The sequence below is a fragment of the Balaenoptera borealis genome (genome assembly GCF_965194805.1).
Source record: "Balaenoptera borealis genome assembly, chromosome: 4".
NCBI lineage: Eukaryota > Metazoa > Chordata > Mammalia > Artiodactyla > Balaenopteridae > Balaenoptera > Balaenoptera borealis.
In genome coordinates, this window is record NC_138861.1 from 50,280,610 (window position 1) to 50,303,382 (window position 22,773).

General features: G+C 34.8%; 1 protein-coding gene across 9 annotated transcripts in view; it reads left to right on the plus strand.

The window, feature by feature from the left end:
• Positions 1–22,773, plus strand: part of WDFY3 (WD repeat and FYVE domain containing 3) — a 275,484-nt gene that overhangs the window by 36,762 nt on the left and 215,949 nt on the right. The window contains exon 2 of one of the 9 annotated variants that reach the window (XM_082391031.1): positions 7,744–7,851. The exons of the other annotated variants lie outside the window; for them this stretch is intronic. The gene's annotated coding sequence lies outside the window, so the exon portion shown is untranslated. The remainder of the gene's footprint in view (positions 1–7,743; positions 7,852–22,773) is intronic. 9 annotated transcript variants of the gene reach the window in all.

The window sequence follows — 22,773 nt, forward strand, 5'->3', positions numbered from 1 at the left end:
AGTTGTGTTTCTGCAAGCAAGATTTGACCTAGTTGGCATTATCTGTATAAGTTAATCTAAGGGTGTGTGTGTGTGTGTGTGTGTGTGTGTGTGTGTGTGTGTGTGTATGTGTTTAGCACATGGAATAACAGTGTTTTAGTAAATTTAGTCTAAGAAAATCTCAAATTCATTGAGAAAAGATTGTCTTAACTCCATTAGGGTAGATTGAGCATGTACCTCTAAAGCATCTGATTACATGACTGAATTTTATAAGGAGTTTTAAAATTATAATTATTTGTGGATTACTATAAATATAGATCATACATTTTAGTTTAGTTATTATTAGAAATGATGAGACTTATTTTTAAATCTCAGTAGGTTTGGAAGTCAAAGTCCTCTCATACTGTACAGAAATTAATTGAGTATGAATTCAATAGGATTTCTATGTGATATCCCTTTTAACTTGTTAGGGGGATGTAGTTTAATAGAAACCATACAAATTTTTGATTTAAAACTTCCTTTTGATACACATAGAGTGGACTGGGGAATTCATTCTTATAGTTGAACAAATGGTAATGTTTTTTCTTAGAAAAAAAGCACTGTTGCATTGATATGGCAAAGAGGAAGTTTTAAACTTAAGCTCTTAGTATTTTGCATTACGAGGATGTTGAGCTAAGAGTTTTGTTTATAATTTACTCCCTTGTTTGAAAACTTCTGGGAATAGATTTATGACTAGATTTTGGGCTTTAGACTCTATATGAGAAAAATAGTATAGCATTTTTTGTGGTTTAGAAAACTATTACCCACAAATGAAAGTCTGTAGAATGTATTCTTTCTAGAAACATATATTAAGAGAGTTTAAAAAGTTCAAAGAAGGGAACTCAGTGCAGTATAAAAAGTGCAGATGTACTTAATGTGAAGCTTAAATTACAAGATTTGAAAGGTTTTTATAATCAGAAAAAATAAGTTGAAAAGTAAAGTAGCACTACAAATTGGAGAACTGAGATTTAAAAATTTAATGCAGTTTTTCTTTATTTTAAGAAATAATACTTAAAGTTTGGGACTTAAAAATATGAATCATTTTAATCATACTTTAACCCATGTTGTGAAACTTTTTTTCTTTTTTTTTTTCCCTTAGACTTTTGGTTTATTGTCTAGAGCTTACCGTTTCTATGACTATATCATTGAGTTGATTTTGATCCTGAATATCGCTTATTTGGCTCTTGTTTTGAGGTCAAATTATGCATCAGTCTTTATTGACAAAATGTTAAAAAATTGTATAAAATATTAAAAGTAGATATAAGAGGGGATAACTGCAGTGTGTAATATGTATTAAGATTCAGTTTCCAAACTTAGTCGTACTTCCTGGTTTAAATGTTGGTGTCATTGCTTACAGCTGTTTGCCCTAGTATAAATTTCTTAATTTCTTATGTCCTCATCTGTTAGATGGGTTTATTGATAGTATTTAATGGAAGCTCATAAGGGTTAAATGAGATAATGCTTGTAAAGTGCTTAATATTGTGTCTGGCACATAGTAAGTAAAAGCTAAATTCATGTTAGCTGCCATTTCTTGTTACAAGCATCGGCCTTAAGTCATTTTTACTTATGTTTTTGAAGGATAGAATATAAGCAAACTGATGTCCTGTTAATGATAATATATAGCCCTTAGTATTCGGTTGATTGATTACATATGTTATTAGCATATAGACTTTATTTTTGAAAAGTAGAATAGAGTTTACATAAAAGGTTATGAGTTTAGAGCCATCACCAAAATTATTGACTTAAAAGGGGGGAGAAAAAGGGAATGGAGGAGGTAAGTGTGCTGTTTTTGCTGTAGGTCTGAGGAGAGGTTTTGTAGTCACTAACAACATTTTTTTAAAAAAATTGGAAACATTAGAATGTCAGCTTTTCATTTTCATTTTCTTTTTAAACTTAACTGCTAGCCACTCTGTTCCGGTTTTTGTTTTGTTTTGACCTGGGGAAAAGGAGTGGGAGAAGGCGTGCCTGTTTTTTCCTAGTCTTACAAAGGATATAATATCCTTTTGGTCTTGTGTTCCCCGTGGCAGGAATGTCCCTTGCGCCTCAGTTTTATGAAGACCTCTACTAAAAGGCATCTTTAAGTGTATTAATCTGGTCGTGAGATGACTGTGGCTACTTCGTAGCATCCTAAGAAAGCTAAACTCCTCCGTTTAGAAAAAGGATCTATGCCTAAGTTGGGGGAAATAGGGAATTTAGGAGGAAGTTTCTGGCTCAGGTACATTTGCTCCTGATTTGGTCAGACATCAGCTCTATCTTTGCCTGAGGACATTTTTGTTGTGTGTGTGCTTTATGTAAATGAAAACAAAGATGACTGCTGCTCTCCTAAGAGCTTGTAAATGGAAAGTGTTATACAACATACATGATATAGAAGGAAAGGGAATGGGGGAGGGGGATTCTGAAATATAAGTAAGCTCTCAAGCTGTTTTATTATCTTCTTTGTGTGTAGTCGGGGAGGAGCTTTAAAAAGCCTAACTTAGAATCATATTTTGAAAGTAAAGATTCAGTATTTCTTGACTGAATGAAGGATTGTCGTGAATATGTCTATATGCTGAAGTAGAAGGTGAGTTAAAGAATTATTTGATTTCAAAATGTATAGGGAAGGAAGTACAGGTCGTTTTAATTTAAGTTGATTTAATTTTTTGCTTTTTAATTTTTTACATAATCATTTTGGGTCTTTAAGTAAAGATTAGGATATTTTGGTTCTTTCCTCTTCCAAATAGCTGAAATTATTTGAAATAGTCTGTTCTCTCTTCCTTCCACCTTCCTTCCCTTCCCTTCCTTGTTTCCTTCCACATAGTTTTTGACCTTTCAGTTGGTTCTTTTATATTTGGTCTTAACCACATGTTTTGTAGGAAGCAAATCATGTAGCATGTGTTCATGATGCAAGAATTGTTTTTCTCCTTATGGTATCCCTAGCTCTTTCTTAACTGTATCATTGCCTAGTCCAAAAAACCCCACAGGAGTGAATTTTTGTAGTTACCTCTGAACCAATCAGAATTCATACTTTATGAGAGCAGTTACTATTTGGTTTATTTTTTAAATCTTTTATAATTAAAAAAAATCTTTTAAAGATTTTTACCTTCCTCTAACATCAGTAGATTATCCTGTGCTTTGCTGTATCTAAGTGGGCGTTCAGGAAAAAGGGCTTCCTTTTTCGGCCAGAGTTTGTTGAAGGAAAGCTTTTATAAAACTTTATCAGAAGGCAAGCTATATCCCTCATGAAAGAGTAACTCTTAGTTTATTGTTGCAGAAGCCCTACTAAAGAAATTGTAGGGTTTTTTTAAATGTGGGCTTATCTTTATCTGCCCTGTTTTTTGAATCATAGATTTTTAAGTTTTTCATTTCCTAAGCCTGCTAAAGAATGGCCTTGTTCAAGAAATGCAGTTTTATATGTCACAGATATATGAAATATACCTCCTTCCATGAATAATAATAAAAATAAATACTATTAATAACAATGAACATTTATTGTTTCTTAGGGTTTTTGCATGTATTACATCATTTATTCTTCATAACAACCCTATGAAATTGGTTCTATTATAGTAATTTTGTATGTTAGAAACAGGCAGAAGTAACTTGCCCAAGGTTACAGGATTAGGAAATGGCAAAACCAGGATTCAAACGTAGGAGTCTGGCTCCAGGGTTCAGGCATTCACCTGCTCATCTATCCTGCCTCTCTTATACATGAAGAAAGACATCACTTATTTCTTTTCCCTAAAAGAATGTGAAGCATTCTTATTATATTCGAATTTATGTTTGAAGACAGTAGCCTGTGAATGTTCATTGTATCAAACATGGGCCTCTAATATTTTATTCTATTGCTGAGAAAAGTAATAAAAAATGTTTAGAGCAGAATGATTTGTTCTGTCTTCTCAGGTGACCTTGTGTAAAGTTAATATACTATATCGGGGAAGAATCTATTGATTTATAAGTAATTGAATCCTAGGCTTTGCTATTTCCTAACCATATTTTTGATATTTAGTATGCTAATTTTACTTGTTTATTTCCTTTGTAAGTTTTGTACCTACATAGATGTCCATATTTACCTTTTTTTCAAAAAAAAATAATATTTTGAGAACAATTATCCATTACCAGATACTATAGAACTCAAGTACAGGAAGTATAGCCAGGCTTCCAGGGAACTGAATATTTTTAGGTGTTTATTCTCTACTTCTTTTTCTGGAGTTGCCTGTACTCTTGTTTTTGTTTCTCTTTGCCAAGTGGTTTGCTCTGCTTTCTTAATCAGCGTACAGTGGTCAGTTGTGGGTGTTAGGTTCAGCTAGCTCTCAGCCCCCATAGCTAATTATCTTGGTTCTCATATTCTAAATTTTAACTTGCTAAGGGAGAGAATCCATTTGTCTCACGTTATGAAGGATGTCCAACATTGTTCAGTCAGCGGTTATTGGAAGGACTCAGTTTTGTGTTCACAATAGTGTTGCCTTTTCAGTGAGTGGGAAAAGGACAGATTCTCTAAGGGCTTGTGTGTAGGAAGAAAATAAATATCTTTAGTATAGTAACTGAAGCTAACCATTATCCATGAAAAAATGTTTGAGATTTTAAGTTTCGATACATTTCAAGCTTATTGATTTGAGTTACCTCTTTGCTTTTTCTTACCTTTGTAAGTGTAGGGATTTTGTGGCAAGCATATTTTCCACAGCTCACAGTTTATGAGTCTGGATTGGGGAATTTTAAGTCTAATAGTGGAAAATGGTCTGCTAATTAAGTGAATGAATTTTTCAGTCATATCTTATAACTTAATTTTGAAGAAGCATAGGTGCTTAAAAAATTTAAGGTGTTCTCTTTGACTTGTATTCCAGCAGAAAGAAAAAAAAGCAGTGGCCTTAGCCATTCTTTTTACATTTTCTTTTGGTTTATTATACTCCTTTCTGCATGGTTTGCCTAAGAGCTGGGCCTCTGAGAGTGGTTGGGCCTTTTAAGAATAAGAAAGTATCTATCACAGAATTAACAGAAAGGAGAACATATATGAGGTTGTGTAAGGTATATACAAATAATTCACAGATTTTATTAAAAAATATAGTTTGATCCCTTACCATTTGTTTACGTTGGTATATGACGTTCTAATGGAGACTGTAAACTCCATGGTTTAAGGAAAGATTTGTGCAGTACAACCATAAATTTTCATCTTTGGTAACAAGGGAAAATTACATGGTTTTATGTTTAAAGTATTAATATAAAATACATTTGTTTTTAGAGGAAAAGGAAAGCGTTATAATTTTGCATATCCCTCTAACTCACAACCTGGCTAGAGTAGTAACCCATTCTAATATTTAGCACTTAGCCCTTTGTAGACCAGTGGGAAGTTTCTTATTTATGCTCTAACAAAAATACTAGAAATCTAAAAACAAGGGGTGACTGCCTAATGGTTTTATCCCCCTCCTTTTAAACCAAACTTTGAATTTCGAAATTTTCAAACATACAGAAAATCTCAATGAATAGTACAGTGTAGGGCTTCCCTGGTGGCGCAGTGGTTGAGAATCTGCCTGCCAATGCAGGGGACACAGGTTCGAGCCCTGGTCTGGGAAGATCCCACATGCCGCGGAGCAACTAGGCCCATGAGCCACAACTACTGAGCCTGCGCGTCTGGAGCCTGTGCTCCGCGACGGGAGAGGCCGCGATGGTGAGAGGCCCGCGCACTGCGATGAAGAGTGGCCCCCGCTTGCCACAACTAGAGAAAGCCCTCGCATAGAAACGAAGACCCAACACAGTCAAAAATAAATAAATAAATAAATAAAATAATAATAATAATAATACAGTGTACATCCAAATACCTTCAACCTTGATTCAACAATTACCAGTGTTTTGCCACATGTATTCTCATTGTGTTTATATACATTTCAGGGAGGAGGTGTGGCATCGCTGAACCATTTGAAAGTAATTTGAACCATCATGACACTTCACTTGTAAATACTTCAGCATGTACCTCCTAGAAGTAAGGACATTCTTTGTGACTGCTGTATCATTACCATATATTAGAAAATAACAATTAATTCCATACTGTCATGTTTAAGTCTAGTCCATATCCACATTTTCCAGTTGTCCCCAAGATTTCTTTTATAGCTTTTTTCACACAACGATAAGGTCTACTCATTACATTTGCTTATGTCTTTTTACTCTTTTAAAATCTAGATTAGTTTCCCCTATCCTTTTTCTCTTTCTCTGTTTTTTTTTTTTTAATGATAGTGACCTTTTGAAGAGAGTCCAGAACAAATTTCTTACAGAAAGCCACATTCTGCATTTGTTTCTTCCTTGTAATGTTGGAAAATATTCCTGTCACAGGAGCAGGAAGCTACATGAGATATATGAGAAAAATCTCTAGGGAAATTAAATAGTGACTGGAAGTAGTTATTATTGGGTTGAGGTTAATAAATGAGAATAATTAAGAAAAGTTTCTTTCAGGTTAATGGAGCAGAAGTTGGGATAAGAAAGATGTTAAAGGGAATGCATATGGTACTGAGGTGAGGGATAGTATCAGGTAGTTACTTGGTAAAAAGAGGAGAGGGTTGGGGAATCACAGTCTTCAGCACCTAGAGGGTTAGTTGTTCAATTCTGTGTTGAGTGGTTGAACAAGCGAAGAAGTCTTTGAATTTTCTGCCCAGGTGAGCCCAGGTCAGCTTAACTGCTGTTGGAAAAGCGAAGAAGTTTGTGTGCATTAGACCTTTTGTATGTTATGAGGTTTTGTATGAAAGTACAGGTGTCATATTAATGGGTACTGCTTCTTGGAAATTTTCAGGGGAAAATATGGAGGCATGATTTTGTACATTGGCTATATCTCTGTGTTTTAGAATGATTGTATAGGTACTAAAGTGGAAAGTGCCAGGTACTATAGTGAAAAGAATTTCGGTATTAGAAATCTTAGGTTGAGATCTTGTTTACCACATACTAGCTAAGCAGTCTTGTTTGAGTACCTCAGCCTCTGTTTCCTCCTTTGTGATGATGAAGCGGCATGGTGTAAGGGAAAGAACAGGCTTTGGAGTTAGGCAGACCTGTTTCTCAAGCAGCCTAGTTTTTCTGGTTACTACCATGTGACCTTGGGCTACTTCTCTTATTCATAATATTCTCTTTGGTAGAAATGGGATTGATAATATCAATTTCATATGATTATTGTTAGAATTAAAGAGATAATGCATGTAAAATGCTGAATGTGGAGCCTGGCATATGGTAAATACTTGACACATGTTGCTATTCTTCCCACAGGATTATTGCCAGGATCCTGTTAAATGGTCAAATAAATGTGAAATCTCTTTGTGCAGAATTAAGACCTATACAGGAAACTTTGCCAGTGCCTAGGAAATAGGATATGGATATGGCATTTAGTTATTTTCATTTATTTTTACATTGAAGAAATCTCTGCAATGATGGTTTCCTAAGAAACATTCTGTAAATGCTATAAAATAACATTAATGGAATCTGCCTTTTAAGAAAATAGAATAAGTGTAAAAATTTTGTAATTATTTATGTTTTTGTGTATTGTAAAATGATTCATTGATCTCTCAGGTCTGTGAGCCAGAATCAGTGGGGCTAGATATTTATTGCCTGAATGCTTTTGATGTACCTTGCAAGAATTTGTTTTATTTTCAAAATTTTTTATGAAAGAACAAAAATAAGCTGATTAAAGTTTTGCAGTTTGGTAGGAAAAATAGTATCTCACTCATAGAGTTAAGGACTATTAATCTGTTATCCAATTGGAATTTTTATTTTTGATAGGTTGATACATGGTGTATGGAACCAACTGCTAAGAGTATCTATCATTAGCATTACAGATTGATAAGGACTTCATTAAGAATCTGATGATCTTTTCACCAAAAGACTAAGGTGATTTTCCCTTCCCCCATTATTTATAAAATCTAAAGAGGTACACAAACTACCTTTGTAAGCTCAAAGATCTCTAAGCATGTTTCCCAGTGGAATAGAAGATAGGTCAAACACTTCCGCATTTAGCTATCATTTAATTCTTTAAGCAATATGTATGGAGAGTAAATTAAACAACTTTGTGGCATATAAGTTTTTGCTGTACTATTGGCCAGTATATTTACATGCTTAGACCTATAGAAATGCAAGCAAAAGAGCCCATCTGTCAACTGAATTGACCTTTGGTATTACCTCTCTGTCTCTGTCTCTCTCTCCCCCACCACCATCCCACCCCCTCCACACGCACGCACGCAAGTGCACGCACAGTTAAGATTTTTATTTTTTTATTTTTTTTTTATTTTTTTTTTTGACTGCACCACGTGGCCTCTGGGATCTTAGTTCCCCGACCAGGGATCGAACCCACGCCCTCTGCATTGGAAGCGCGGATTCTTAACCACTGGGTCTCCAGGGAAGTCCCAAGATTTTTAAATTAAAGTCTGAAGGACAAATGTTACTTGTTACTGAAAGACTAAATGAGGTGATGAAAGCAAAATTTTTGTGGGGAGAGGAGACCATGCTGAGACTTATTTAATCTTCAGTACTTCTATTTAGTTTGTTTTCTTCCTTCTTGATTTTGTTTTCACTGCCTAAAAGAACAGTTTCATAAAAATGTTCCAGTTCTAGGGAAAGAGGATGATAATTTCTATAAACTGGAAAAGAGCTATAAGAAGTAAGATTTTTGCCCTGAGGAACTAAATCGTTTAATGAACTCTTTAATATATATTTGCCATCTGTTGTTTTTTATATTTATAAAATAAAATGTTTTATTTATCTTTATTGTGCAGCTTAAAGTGCCACATGAAAGTTATTTGAATCTATTACTGATATCGAAAATCTACAATATGGCTACAAAAGTGGGATCCTAGAATTGAGATATAAATATATATTTCATAGCTTCTGTATATAATATATACATATATATTATAAATGTATATAGTTTTATATAGTATATGGGTCTATATTGATGCCTTGAACTGAGAAATGAAAAAGGGTCTACAAAGTGAAAGCAGTAGAAACATGACTCCATATTTGCTTATACTTTTCAGTGCTTATAGAATATTCTTTGATTATGAATAATACTGCTCTCAAGTAACTTCTGATAAAATGTCAACTGTTCATAAAGAACATAGAATTTCATAAAGGAATTGTTCCATTAGGAACAATTAAGAGGGCTGTTAATTCTCAAAAGGTTGACATCTTACCATGAGACAGATCTATTTTTTACCCTGAAATCCTAGAGAATAGACTTTTTTCTTCTTCTCCCTTTCTTTCTGTTACCTTCTCTATTTTTCCCTCCTCACTTTTCAATACTCGACCCTTCCTCCCTTCTATTCCCTACCTTTTCTTTCCATTCTTTCCTTTTAATGACCTCTTTTTCCAGAGGTCCCATCTCATGTTATTTGTGTGAAACAGGCACTGAATATATTGCTCAATAGCAGTTGCTTTAGGATTGGGTCCAGGATGGCTCTTGCAGTTGTTTCATGACTAAGTTTACAATTATGTTAGACTAGCTCTTAAGGCTCTGGGCAATCATTTTTGCTTATTTGGATCTCAAGGTCCAAAGCAGTGTATTTTATCAATATTGGGATTTTTAAGTTGACCCAGTGCATTCTTTCCTACCGATGTTCAGTACCAGTTGAGAAATATAGAGAGTGACATGATCAGGTTTCATGTGGGGAAGGGCACTCTGTAGCAGTGGTTAGAGAGATTTAGAGCCAAGGCTGGAGAAAGGGTGAGCATTAGTAGATTGTAACAGTAAATCAGAGGAGAAATGCTAAATGATTAGGACCTGAACCAGTTTGGTATGATTGGAGAAAACAGGACAAATATACAAGATAGTCCCTTAGGGTATGTCCCTTTGGGTGTGGGAGTTGAAAGAAAAGAAGGAAATGAATTGAAACCCTTGGGTAATCTAGGTTAACTGCCAAGTTTCTAGCTGGATGACTGGTTGACAGTGGTCCTGTTCTGCTATGTAGAAATTATGGAAGAAAAAATAGAATTTAGTGGACTTCCCTGGGGGCGCAGTGGTTGAGAATCTGCCTGCCAATGCAGGGGACACGGGTTCTATCCCTGGTCCGGGAAGATCCCACATAACGCGGAGCAACTAAGCCTGTGCGCCACAACTACTGAGCCTGCGCTCTAGAGCCCACGTGCCACAACTACTGAAACCCGTGTGCCTAGAGCCTGTGCTCTGCAACAAGAGAAGCCACCACAATGAGAAGCCCGCACACTGCAACAAGAGTAGCCCCCCGCTCGCGGCAACTAGAGAAAGACGGCGCCCAGCAACAAAGACTCAACTCAGCCAAAAATAAATAAACAAATAAATAAAATTTAATTTAAAAAAATAGAATTTAGGGAGAAAAATAATGTGTTAGATTTTGAACATAATGATTTTAGGGGGAATAATTCCAAACTTGCAGAAAAGTTACAAAAATAATATAAAGAACATCCATGTACCCTCACTCCAGATTCGCCTATTGTTAACCATTTGTCCTCAAATGCTTTATTATTCACTTTGTAAATGAATGTTTCTGTGTATGTATTTATAAATACATATATGCATATATGTGTATTCTTTTAATTGGACTATTTGAGAGTTACATTGACTATATCATAGCCCTTTTAGTCCTAAATACCTTAGTGTGAATTTCCCAAGAATAGGGATAATCTCTTGCATAAAGTCTAAAAAATCAGTGGATTTAACATTGTTACATTACTTTTATCTAATCTACCATTTTCCAATTTTGTCAATTGATCAAATAAGTGTCCTTTATAGCAAATTTCTTCCCCTTCAATACAGAATTTAGTCTATGATCTTTTTTTGCATTTAAATGTCATGTCTTTAGTATCTTTTAATCTAGAATTATTCTTCAACCTTTCTTTGTCATTTATTATATTGGCATTTTAAAAGTATACAGTCATTCCCTTCCCTCCCTTTTTTTTTTAACAGTATATTCCTTATCTTTGGTTTATCTGATGTTTTCTCTTGATCAGATTCAGGTTATGCCTTCCTAGATGGAATATTACATAAAGGTTGTGTCTTTCTTAGCACATCTTATCTGGAGGTACACAATGTCCATCTGCTCTTTATTTGTGATACAAAATTTGACCACCTGTTTCATTGTCTGATTTCTCCACTGTGTTACTCTGCTCCCTTACAACTAATAAGCAATCCGTGAGGAGATACTTTAAGACAATTAAAATATCCCACTCTTCATCAAAATTTCATCCGCTATATGTAGGATCCATTGATGATAGCTTGCTTAAACCATGGTTCTAAAATGATGGTTTTTTCTAACTCCAGAACTCCTACTTTTATCAGTCATTACTCAGCATCCTACTGTAATAAGAGCCCTTTTATTTATCTATATATATTATTAGTTATTAAACTCATGGATTCCTATTTTTTTCCTGATGATTAATAATTCATTACTGTCCTTAAATATTTTGGCCTTCAAATTGTCTCAGATCTCACCAGTGGGACCCTCTTGTTTTCATGCTGCCTCCTTTCGTTTTTCATGCCTCCATCACTTTTTTTTAATCACTTCATTATTTTCATCATTTATAAGACAACTCATCGTATATCTTCTCTGCCCAGCCTAGAGTCACTCATTTCTCCTAGAAGCCCTGGTCCCTTTGAGTGGGGAATGGGGAATGACAGAACCAAGATCTGGACACACAGTATGTACGTTGCTACTTGATGTCTTTACTTCTGAGACCTGTGAGGGGACAGAGCTAGAAAATATGTCTTTATACGTACACATGTATGTATGTATATACACATTTGCATGCATATGCTCATGGATGTATGTTTGAACCTGGATGTATATCTTAGAATATGAGTTCACACTGATTTCTCCAATTCTCCTTTGTTCTGTATTGAGAACATGGGCTCCTAACAGTACCAACATTCTTACGCATTTGCTCTAAATGAGTATCACCTAAAATAGTTTCAGAATTGTTTCATCTATACCACTACAAAAACAAAACAAAAGCAACACTCCATTTTTGTAGGTAAAAAAATTTATTGGTTTCTTGTTTATCCTTCTGATTTTTCTTTTGGTAATGAGCAGATATGTATGTTTTGTTTTTTTTTTAATAAATTTATTTTACTTATTTATTTTTGGCTGCATTGGGTCTTTGTTGCTGCGCGCGGGCTTTCTCTAGTTGCGGCGAGCGGGGGCTACTCTTTGTTGTGGTGCGCGGGTTTCTCACTGCGGTGGCTTCTCTTGTTGCGGAGCACAGGCTCTAGGCATGCGGGCTCAGTAGTTGTGGCTTGCGGGCTCTACAGTGCAGGCTCAGTAGTTGTGGCACACGGGCTTCGTTGCTCCGCAGCATGTGGGATCTTCTCAGACCAGGGCTCGAACCCGTGTCCCCTGCGTTGGCAGGCAGATTCTTAACCACTGCACCACCAGGGAAGCCCTATGTTTTCTTATTTCACTTTTTCTAACACAAAAGGTAGCATACTGCCTATATAAGTACTTGGGCATGTAGTGATTTTCACTGAAAAATATACCCTGGAAATCACTCCATATCAATTCATAGAGATTGCCATCATTTTTCTGTGTATGTATGCCAGTTTATTCATCCTGCGTTCTGTGTTTGGCTATTCAGGTAATATTTTGCAATTTTAGAGTGCTGCAGTGAAATAACCTTGTGCATATGTCTTTTTCTGTTGTTGGAGGTATATCCTCAGGATTAATATAGGAGCGGGTTTATTGGGTCAAAGGGTAAATGGATATGTATATAGTTTTACTAGATGTCACCAAATTCCCTTTCACTGGTGTTGTACTGTTTTGCATTCCCACCGGCAATGTATATGAGACTGCCTATTTTTCCACAGCCTTACCAAGAGAGTATATTGTCAAGCCTTTGAGTTTTGCCAATCTGAAGGGCAAAGAAATAGTATCTCAGTGTAGTTTTAATGTGTATTTTTCCTGTCAGTTGAGTTTATATCTTTCAGATCTGTAAGAGCCATATATAGATATATGGGGATATTTATACATGTCTTTTTCCATTTTTCACTAGGATTTTTGGTCTTTTTTTCCTTCAGTTATTAAGGTCTTTGTATATTAGGGATATTAGCTCTTTACCTGTAATGTATATTTGGAAATATACCTCCCAGTGTTTTCATTTGTCTTTCGACTTTGCTTATGGTGTTTTTTTTGCCATTAAAAGATTAAAAAAAATTTTATATAGTCAAATTTATGATTGATTTCTTCTATTGCCCTGGCATTTTTGAGTTATAGTTAGAAAACATAATGCATTTGGTGTATTTCACAGTGAAGGAATGAGGTAGTAATCTATACCAGAGAAACAGAGATAATTCTCTGTGCCCTGTTTCTCACTGACCCACAATTTTACATTTTAAAGCCTGAACCATAATAATTTTATACATAGAATATGCCAATTCATACATAGAATATGCCAATATATTCATACATAGAATTTCATACATAGAATATGCCAATATATTTATTTTACTTTTAACTTTTTATTACAGAAAATTTTAAACATCCATAAAATTAACACTTATATATACTTATCTTATAGCTTCAGTATAGCTTTTAAAGCTACTGGGCCAAATGATCTAGATTTATAGGTTTTCAGTTATTGTGAATTATCTTTGTAAAGAGGAAAGTTTGGACTAGCTTAGTAGGCTTTGGCCAACTGGCCTCCCAAGCTCTCTGGCCTCTTTTCAATGATCTTGACACCAGATCTGACCTCTTTCAGGCTTCTGTAACTCCACTAAATCCACAGATCTGAAGTGTATAGAAAAAAGGTGAGAAAGATAGTAAGTCAGAGAGTAGTAATGTTGCCGTGGATCAGTGGAGTAACTCAAGAGAGGTCCGCTTGATTGATTCATTAGAAGTTATACCTTTCATTTCTGGTCAAAGTAAACACTGTTTACTGTGTACATATATATTTACATATATAGTGTATTTATGTTTTTCGTGGTTCAATGTTATTAGAGTAGAACCAGCAAACATCTTTTATCAGTGCATCTAAAAAGATAACCTACAGACATTTGCTACTAGAATCTAAACATAACACAGAAAACACTCAAAAATTCTAACTTGCTTAATGGAATTTTCTTTGTACTGCAATTATTTTAAACTGAAATTATATTGTTTTCATTTGATAGCCTCCATGGAAATTGTTTTATTAATTCAGTATGTTCATTTTCAGTTTATCAAGAGGCCATGATTAGTGTCAGAGAATGACTGGAGATCACAAAAGCTCTGGGATTTCTTCATTTTAGTTTAAGGGCCTGTATCCTATTTGGAACAACATTCTTGATACATCAAAACCCAGTTGAGTTACAACTTCAGAGTTTTAGAATAGCTTTCTCTTCTCCTCAGGTAGAAGCCAGATAGTCACTTGCCAGTAATCATATGCTGAGAATATCACTGTTCTTTTAAAAATACTTTAACAGAGGCAGGAAGGAAAATCAGTAAATTCTTCATCTAATGACTGTAAATAATTTGCATAAGTAAAGTCCACATTTGGTTTCTTTTTTTCACTGAGGATAACAATGGTAGTGATCATGGCAAGACAGAAAGCTTTCTGGCAAGAAGTGGATGAAGAGGACTGATAATAATCACAGGGGAGTGTTGCTGCATGTGTCTGTATTCACTGTTTTTCCTCTGCCCATTTCTGTGAACTTGCCTCGATGGACTAAATGTTATCTTTTGCTTGTATTTTGCATTTCTTGACTTGTCCTTTTTGTCTTTCTGTTTTGCTTTAGTTTATGATGTTTTTTGTCCCTCTTCTAAAATTACAGCTTGTCCACGAAAAGGTGGTCTTCTTACCTAGCCAGCATGATGTTAAAACATTTTTATGATTAATATCTACCCCCTAAATATATGACAAGGCTCTACTTTTGTGAATTAGGAACATCAAATGTAATTTCAAGATTAAGTTTTTTATTATGAAACATTCTTTATTAGTTTTTGGAAAATAGTAGCATTCCTTATTAGAAAATAGCATGTTAAGTGATTGGTTTTGTGCTGCTTGCCAAAAGCATGTAAGACCTTTTCTCCTACTTTCTGTTAATTGAGGTTTGCACACTTAAAGTTTCTACTACCGGACTTCTCTGGTGGCGCAGTGGTTAAGAATCCGCCTGCCAGTGCAGGGGACATGGGTCCGAGCCCTGGTCTGGGAAGATCCCACATGCGCGGAGCAACTAAGCCCATGCGCCACAACTACTGAGCCTGCGTGCCACAACTACTGAAGCCCGCACACCTAGAGCCTGTGCTCCGCAACAAGAGAAGCCACCACAATGAGAAGCCCGTGCACCGCAACAAAGAGTAGCCCCCGCTCGCCACAACTAGAGAAAGCTCACATGGAGCAACAAAGACCCAATGCAGCCAAAAATAAGTAAAATTAAAACTTAAAAAGTTTCTACTACCAAGAAATTATATAGTTTTGATTATTAAAAATTTACATGCAAAAAAAAAAATTTACATGCACATATTTTTTCTTGGGAGTCCCATTTTTAAACAAGTTTAAAGAGAGAGTTGTCCATGTGGAAATAGAAACAAAGTAAAAATAGACAACTAAAGACTTCAAGGCGCAATGAACTTAGCTTTTATTTCCATGCAGTGTTTCTGAGTTTAGCTTGTCTTGAATGCCAAGTTCTTTCTATAAAAACAAAAATGTGTTTCTTTGGGTTAATTTATAAGCTTCTTTTTTAGTATGGCCAGTGGAGTTGGATGCTTGATATTAATGTTGGCTATATATCTTGAAGGTAGTACTGCATCAGTTTTTCTTAATTTGAAATTTTTGTTGTGATAGGCTTAGGTATAATTAAATTCTGCATTTCACGAATAATATTGAATCTTAAATGCTTTAATTTTTAAAAATTCTGGTAAAATACATAACCTAAAATTTACCATTTTAACCACTTTTAAGTGTACAATTTAGTGCTATTATATATATTCCAAATGTTGTCTAACCATCACCACTATCTATTTCCAGAGCTTTTTCATCATCCCAAACAGAAACTCTGTACCTATTAGGCAGTAATTCCCCATTCTCCTTTCTCTTGGCACCTGGTAACCTCTATTTCTGTGTCTATGAATGTCCATATTCTAGATATTTTATGTAAGTGTGATCATACAAAATTTGTCCTTTTTTGTGTCTGACTTATTTCACTTAGTATGTTTTCAAGGTTCAATCCATGTTGTAGCATATATCAGAACCTTATTCCTTTTTATGACTCAGTAATCTTCCACTGTATGTATATACCACATTTTGTTTATTCATTAATCTATTGACAGACACTTTGGTTATTCCCACCTTTTGCTATTGTGAAATCTGCTGCTATGAACGTTGGCTCACAAGTACCTGTTAGAGTCTCTGCTTTCAGTTCTTCTATACACACACACACACACACACACACACACACACACACACACACACACACACACACACACACACACACACACACCCCAGGAGTGGGATTGTTGAGTCATGGGGTAACTCTGTGGTTAATTTTTTGAGGAACTGCCATACTGTTTTCCATGGTGGCTACACCATTTTACATTATCACCAGCACTACGCAAGGATTCTGATTTCTCCACATCTTTGCCAAAACTTGTTATTTTTTTATAACAGCCATCCTAGTGGATGTGAAGTAGTATCTCATTGTGGTTTTGATGGGCATTTTCTTGCTGACTAATTATTTTGAGCATTTTTTCATGTGCTTATTGACTGTATACATTCTTTGGTAAAATGCTTGTTTAAGTCCTATATTTTTAATTGGGTTGTCTTTTTTATGTTCTTTATATATTCTGGATATTAAACCCTAGTCAGAGATGTGATTTGCAGATATTTCTCCTTTCTGTGGATTGTCTTTTCACTCTTTAGATAGTGCCATTTGATGCACAGAAGTTTTTAACTTTGATGAAGTCAAATTTATTTGTTTTTCCTTTTGATGCCTGTGGTTTTGGTGTCATATTTAAGAAACCATTGCTAAATCCAAGGTCATGAAAAATTTCTCTTATGTTTTCTTGTAAGAATTTTATAGTTTTAGCTTTCAGATTAGGTCTGTGGTCCATTTTAAGTTTATTTTTGTAGGTGGTGTAAGGTAAGAGTCCAACTTCGTTTTTTTTGCATGTGGATTTCCAGTTTTCCCATCACTTTTTTTTGTTGTTTTTTAAGTCCTTTCCCTATTGAATGGTCTTGGCCCCCTTGTTGAAAATCAAATGGGCATATATGTGAAAGTTTATTTTGGGGCTCTCTGTTCTATTCCATTGGTCTATATGTCCATACTTAGGCCAGAACAATGTTGTTTTGATTACTATATCATATGTTTTATTTTTAACTGACTTATCATTCTTAATGTGTGCCTTTTAAAAGATTTCTAATATATCTTTAAATTTTGCATTTAATAGTTTCATTTAATTGACAGTACTCCAAAAAGAACTGTAAATATCAATTTTATAATAAGTTCTGCTGGATTTAGGTTACCAGGAAAATTAATATTAAAGCAAGCAAATTTGGGGTTATTTAATTGATATTGCACTTTCTTTGGAAATTAGAAGGAAAAGCATAAAGACAAAAAATGAAACGTTAATTGTATTTGCTCACAGAAAGAATAAAAAGAACGGGAAAGACCAATTATTCACATAATCTATTAAGTGATCCTTTAATTTCATGTTAAATGTCACTTTTCTTTTAGTTCTGGAAGTAATCTACGTAATGAAACTCTTCAGGAATTTCATAAAAGAAAATATTGGCATTTTGTAAGGAACATTTTCAATAAGGAACTTGTAATGACTCTTAATTATTAAGCCAGAACCAAATAACTGTTTATTAGGCTTTTTTTTTAATGTTACAAATACCCAACTTAATTTTGGTCCTTTCAGTCTGCAACAAAGATTAGAAAACTTGAACATCAGCTGCTATTTTCCTTCTCTGTTGATATACAAATTTTATTTTCATCAGTTTTTTCAGATTAGGTTTGTATCCTCTTCCCTTAAAAGAGTATTCTCTCCAATATTTTAACTGTAGTTCTAAAATAAATTATTTGGGGTTTAGAACCATGAAGTAAAAATATTTTGTAACAAGAATACTGGGCTATAAATTAAAAGCAAAAGCCTCTAAGAAAGTAAATTTAACCTCTTTAAAGTTTGTTATAAAGTAATTAATTCTGTCCCATACATTAAAAAGATACCCCTCCTTAATAACTCAATTGTTTACTTTCACTTTTTTCTAATAGGTCTCACAAGGTTTTAAAAGTTGTATAATGGCCAGTCTTGTTCTATCGATATCCTCATACACTTATTCTACCCCTGAATTATTTTGAAACAAATCCCAAACATCATTTCATCAGTAAATATTTTAGTAGTTGTGTGCATGTGTGTGTGTAGGAACAGACTGCTAGTATACAGTTTAGGGCAAATCCATTCAATAAATAATTTTTTAATCTCTACTATGGTCAAAATGCAGTGGGGGATAGAAAAATGTTGAAGTCATCATCTCTGTCCTAGAGGAGCTTACTTTATAGCTTAGAGCCAGTTCCTAAGTTGAAAATTTATGGGCACTGAAGTCCTGAAGAATTTGAGTCCAGCCTTAGAAAAACTAAATAGAACTCTTGAGCCAAATAAGAACAGTGAGCTGTATTCTGACATACCTGACTCACATACTCAAGGAGAGGTAATGCCATGTCCTTTTATCTTAAAAGGGGAAAAAATAAAACTGTTCTTGATATCAGCAATAAAAAAAATGTTAGAAATATATAGAGTTGGGCTTATCAGTTATAAATGACTTAAAATTTTAGGTTACGTGAATTAGAATGATGCAAAACCACTTACGCTTTCATCATATTGACTTTATAGCTCCTTTTTTTTTGGACAGTCATAATTTAAAAATTCATTTCCATTTTCAGAATGTACTGGTGATTTTTATTAATTTAGAAGGTATACAACATATACCAATTAAGATTTTTCTTTTATTTGTTCAAAATATTTTTATAGTATGGTAATTTTCCTTTTTTAGAGCTCTGAGATGTTGATGACATTTAATTTCAAATATAATCCCAAAGTTCTGTTTTTGTACCTTTTTAATGTCTATTGATTTCACCTACTACTTTTTGTCTTTCTTGTTGCTAACATTTTTCAGGCCATCATCCTGCCTAAACTGAATGGCTGCAATCTCCTTTTTTTAAAATAATTTTTAAAATATTTAATTTATTTATTTGGCTGCTCTGGGTCTTAGCTGCGGCACACAGGATCTTTAGTTGCGACGTGCACGTGGGATCTAGTTCCCTGACCAGGAATCGAACCCGGGCCCCCTTCATTGGGAGTGTGGAGCCTTAGCCTGGGGACCATCAGGGAAGTCCCTGCAATTTCCTCTTAACTGTCTGCACTAGAAAGAGCTCCTTTGGAGCCCTTTTCCATACTGCAGCCAGAGTCCTCTTTGTAGAATACAAATCTAATTTTTTTTACTCTCCTTTTGGAAATTCTCAACGCCTCCCTACTGCCTTTAGATAAAGCCCAGAGTATGGTATATCACACATTTCTTTACCCAGTTGGAGCTTATATGTCCGGTCCCTTCAGGTGTCGTCTCTTGTGCTTTCCTCACCCCTAACGTGTAGATATTTATACCCATAACCATTCTTGCCTCCTGCAACAACTTCCCCTCATCTTCCTCTCTCTTCTTTTGAAATCTGGTATTATGTGCTGGGTATACAGGTAGGGTCTTGTTAGTTACCTTTTAAAAGCACTTTTACCTTATTACCAGCCTATTTAATTTCATCCCCTCTGTGATACATACAGTGTCTTATTTGTTCTCTGTATCTTTGGGGCCTGGTGACTGGGACATAATAGGCACAGATTGATATTTATTGAATAAATGAATGAATGAATGAATGTTACCTATCGCTATGATATGTTACCCTAAAGCTTAAAAAAAATAAACAAGCATTTATTATCTTATAGTTTCTGTAGGTCAGCCATTCAGGAGTGGTTTAGCTGGGTGGTTCTGGGTTGGAATCTCTCATGAGGCTGTAATCATCAAGATGTTGATCAGGGCTATTGGTGGTTTGACTGGGGCTCTCCACAGGGCTGCTTGGGTATCCTCATGACACGGAAGTCAGCTTCCTTCAGCGCAGGTGATCCAAGAGAGATAACAAGGAGGAAGCCACAGTGCCTTTTATAACATGATCACACATAGTCACTGCCATTACATTTTGTTCTGTCACTAAATTTAACTCACAATTAAGAAGAGACTCAACCTTTGAAAGGAGGAGTATCAAAGAATTTGTGGCTGTATTTTATAACTAACCATCACAGAGTGGAACAGTAATTTATGATTCTCCCTTGGACGTGACCAAAATTGGTCATTTTCCCTCCTTTTGAAATGCATTTGTTCAAATGGAAATAAATTTTAAATGTATGCCTTTAAAATATTTTATTTTTTTAACTTTTTATTTTATATTGGAGTATAGTTGATTAACAATGTTGTATTAGTTTCAGGTGTACAGCAAAGTGATTCAGTTATACATATACATGTATCTATTCTTTTTCAAATTCTTTTCCCATTTAATATTTATTTATTTTTGATGATACAAAGTTAACTAGATTGCACATAAATACAATTATTTAAATGAGCTAATTATTTTCTAAATATTCATAATTTTATTGTAGCTCTTTCACTTAGATTCTGGAAATAAAATAAGAAAGTCATCGAAGTTTTATATTGTCTGTAAAATGAATGTGACACAGTATTCACTGCTTTAAGGCTTATTGCAGGTCTTCAAAAAATCAAACACATCTATCTGTGAGCCATATTTACATACTTTTAAGAGAGAAAATGATAATCTTTTAAACTTGTAGCTTAAAATAGTTTAAGTTAATTGTACAAAAATTAGTCTTTTTAGCCTAATATATATAACTTGCTCATTCAAGAAAAATTGGAGTCCCTAATATGTGCCAGGCATTTTACTAGGTGCTGGGTATGTACTGGTGAATAGAATAGACATATTTTTCCTACTTGGAGTTCATCTTTTGGAGAGCAGATAATAGATAAATAGATATCTATGGAGGAAATAAAGAAAGCAAAGTGACAGAGGACTATGGGAAGACAGATACTTCCACATTGTTAGAAAAAGATTGTCAGGGGAAGTGACCTTGAAGGTGAAAACTGAAGGAGTTATCCTTGCCAGGAGCTTTAGCGCCCTGCAGTGTGAACAGTTGGTGTATGAGGAGTTGAAAGGATGCCTGGAGATGTCCGGGGGGGAAAGTGGAATGAAGTTTGAGAGGTAGAAAGCGATCATATTATCTAGTTTAAGAGTCCATGATAAGCAATATGGATTTTATTCAGCATATTGAAAACCATTGAAGGATTTTGAAGTTATGATTTGTGCTAACCCCCTCGCCCCCCCAAAGAAAGACTTTTGCCTGCAAAAAAAGAGAAAAGAGAGGAAGTGGGAAAATGGTAAGGAGGTCATTATATTGATAGTAGTCCGCATGAACAATGATGGAGGTTTGTTCTAGAGTGATGGGAGAGAAGAGGATGGGTTTGAGGTCTAGTTTGTAGGTAGAACCAATGGGACTTAACATGGATCGTGAGGGAGAAGGAAAGTAAGGACAATACTCAGGTTTTTGGCTTGAGCAGACCAGTGAATGGTAATATCCTTAAATGAGATTGGAGCTCAGTGAGAAGGAAAATTGGGTTTATTTTTGACAATGTTAATTTTGTGATGTCTGCAAGTCATTTGGTAGACATGTCAGATGGCAGACAGTTATGCAGTCCTGGAGCTCAGAGGTTTGAGAGGAGATATACAGATGGTATTTAAAGTTGTGGAATGGTTGAGATCCTTTCTAGGGAGGGAATGCCCTAGGAACTCCAGCTTTTAGAATTTTCATGTGTGGGCAACATTCTTGCTTTATTTTGTGAAACAACAAAAAGCAAAACTACAGCACAGAAAATTTGGTTTATTTCTATCTAATATATATTGAAGATATGTATGCTTTCTTTGCTTCAATTTGACAGTAGTGTAGTATATGAGAAAAAAGTTTAAAGCTCCACCCAGCCACTTGTTGAATGAATAACTAAGCCATTTACTAGATATATGACTTTGGAATTTTACCTGTCTGAGCCTCAGTTTCCTTATCTGCTAAAGGAAGTAAGAGGAGAGTTATTTTGAAGATTAAATGAATTTATCCAAAGCATCTAGGACAGTGTCTGGTACATAGTAAATACTCAATATTCTTTATTTTCCCTTTCCTTGCTTTTAATTTGTTTATATGTGTGTCTGTGAGCAGGCGAGCCACTCTGAAACAGGTGTTGTATTTAATGCCATTCCCCCTGTTCTCATACAGTGTTAGAGAGCAAGGTAGATATAGACATGTAACACATGAATATATGGGCGTGTAGCATAGTTTCTTAAATATCTGAAAACTATTCTTTGCTAAATGTTCATACACTGTTTTTGTCCTGCTTTTCTTAGACTGTCCTAACTCTGCTGCCTTTAAAGAAGGTTATCTCTTAAATAATGAAATACTAAGATAAAGGTTTGTTTTGAAATATGAAGTCTAATGAGTATGAGAATGAATTAAAACAGTATTATAAAAATTTTCACTCTTATGTATTAAAGCTTTGTAATTATTAACATCGAGTTCTCAATTGCATATTAAATTGTTCATTGTCAGATATAAAATTGGATAATCTAATACTTTGAAGGCAAAAATAAAGTGTTAAATTTGAATCTATGAGGTCTGCTTCTAATTCACCCTTTCCCTCCCTCCCTCCATCCTGCTCTCCTTGTCTTTTCCCTTTCTCTCCCTCCCTCCTTCCAAGTAAAAGCAGTGACTCAAA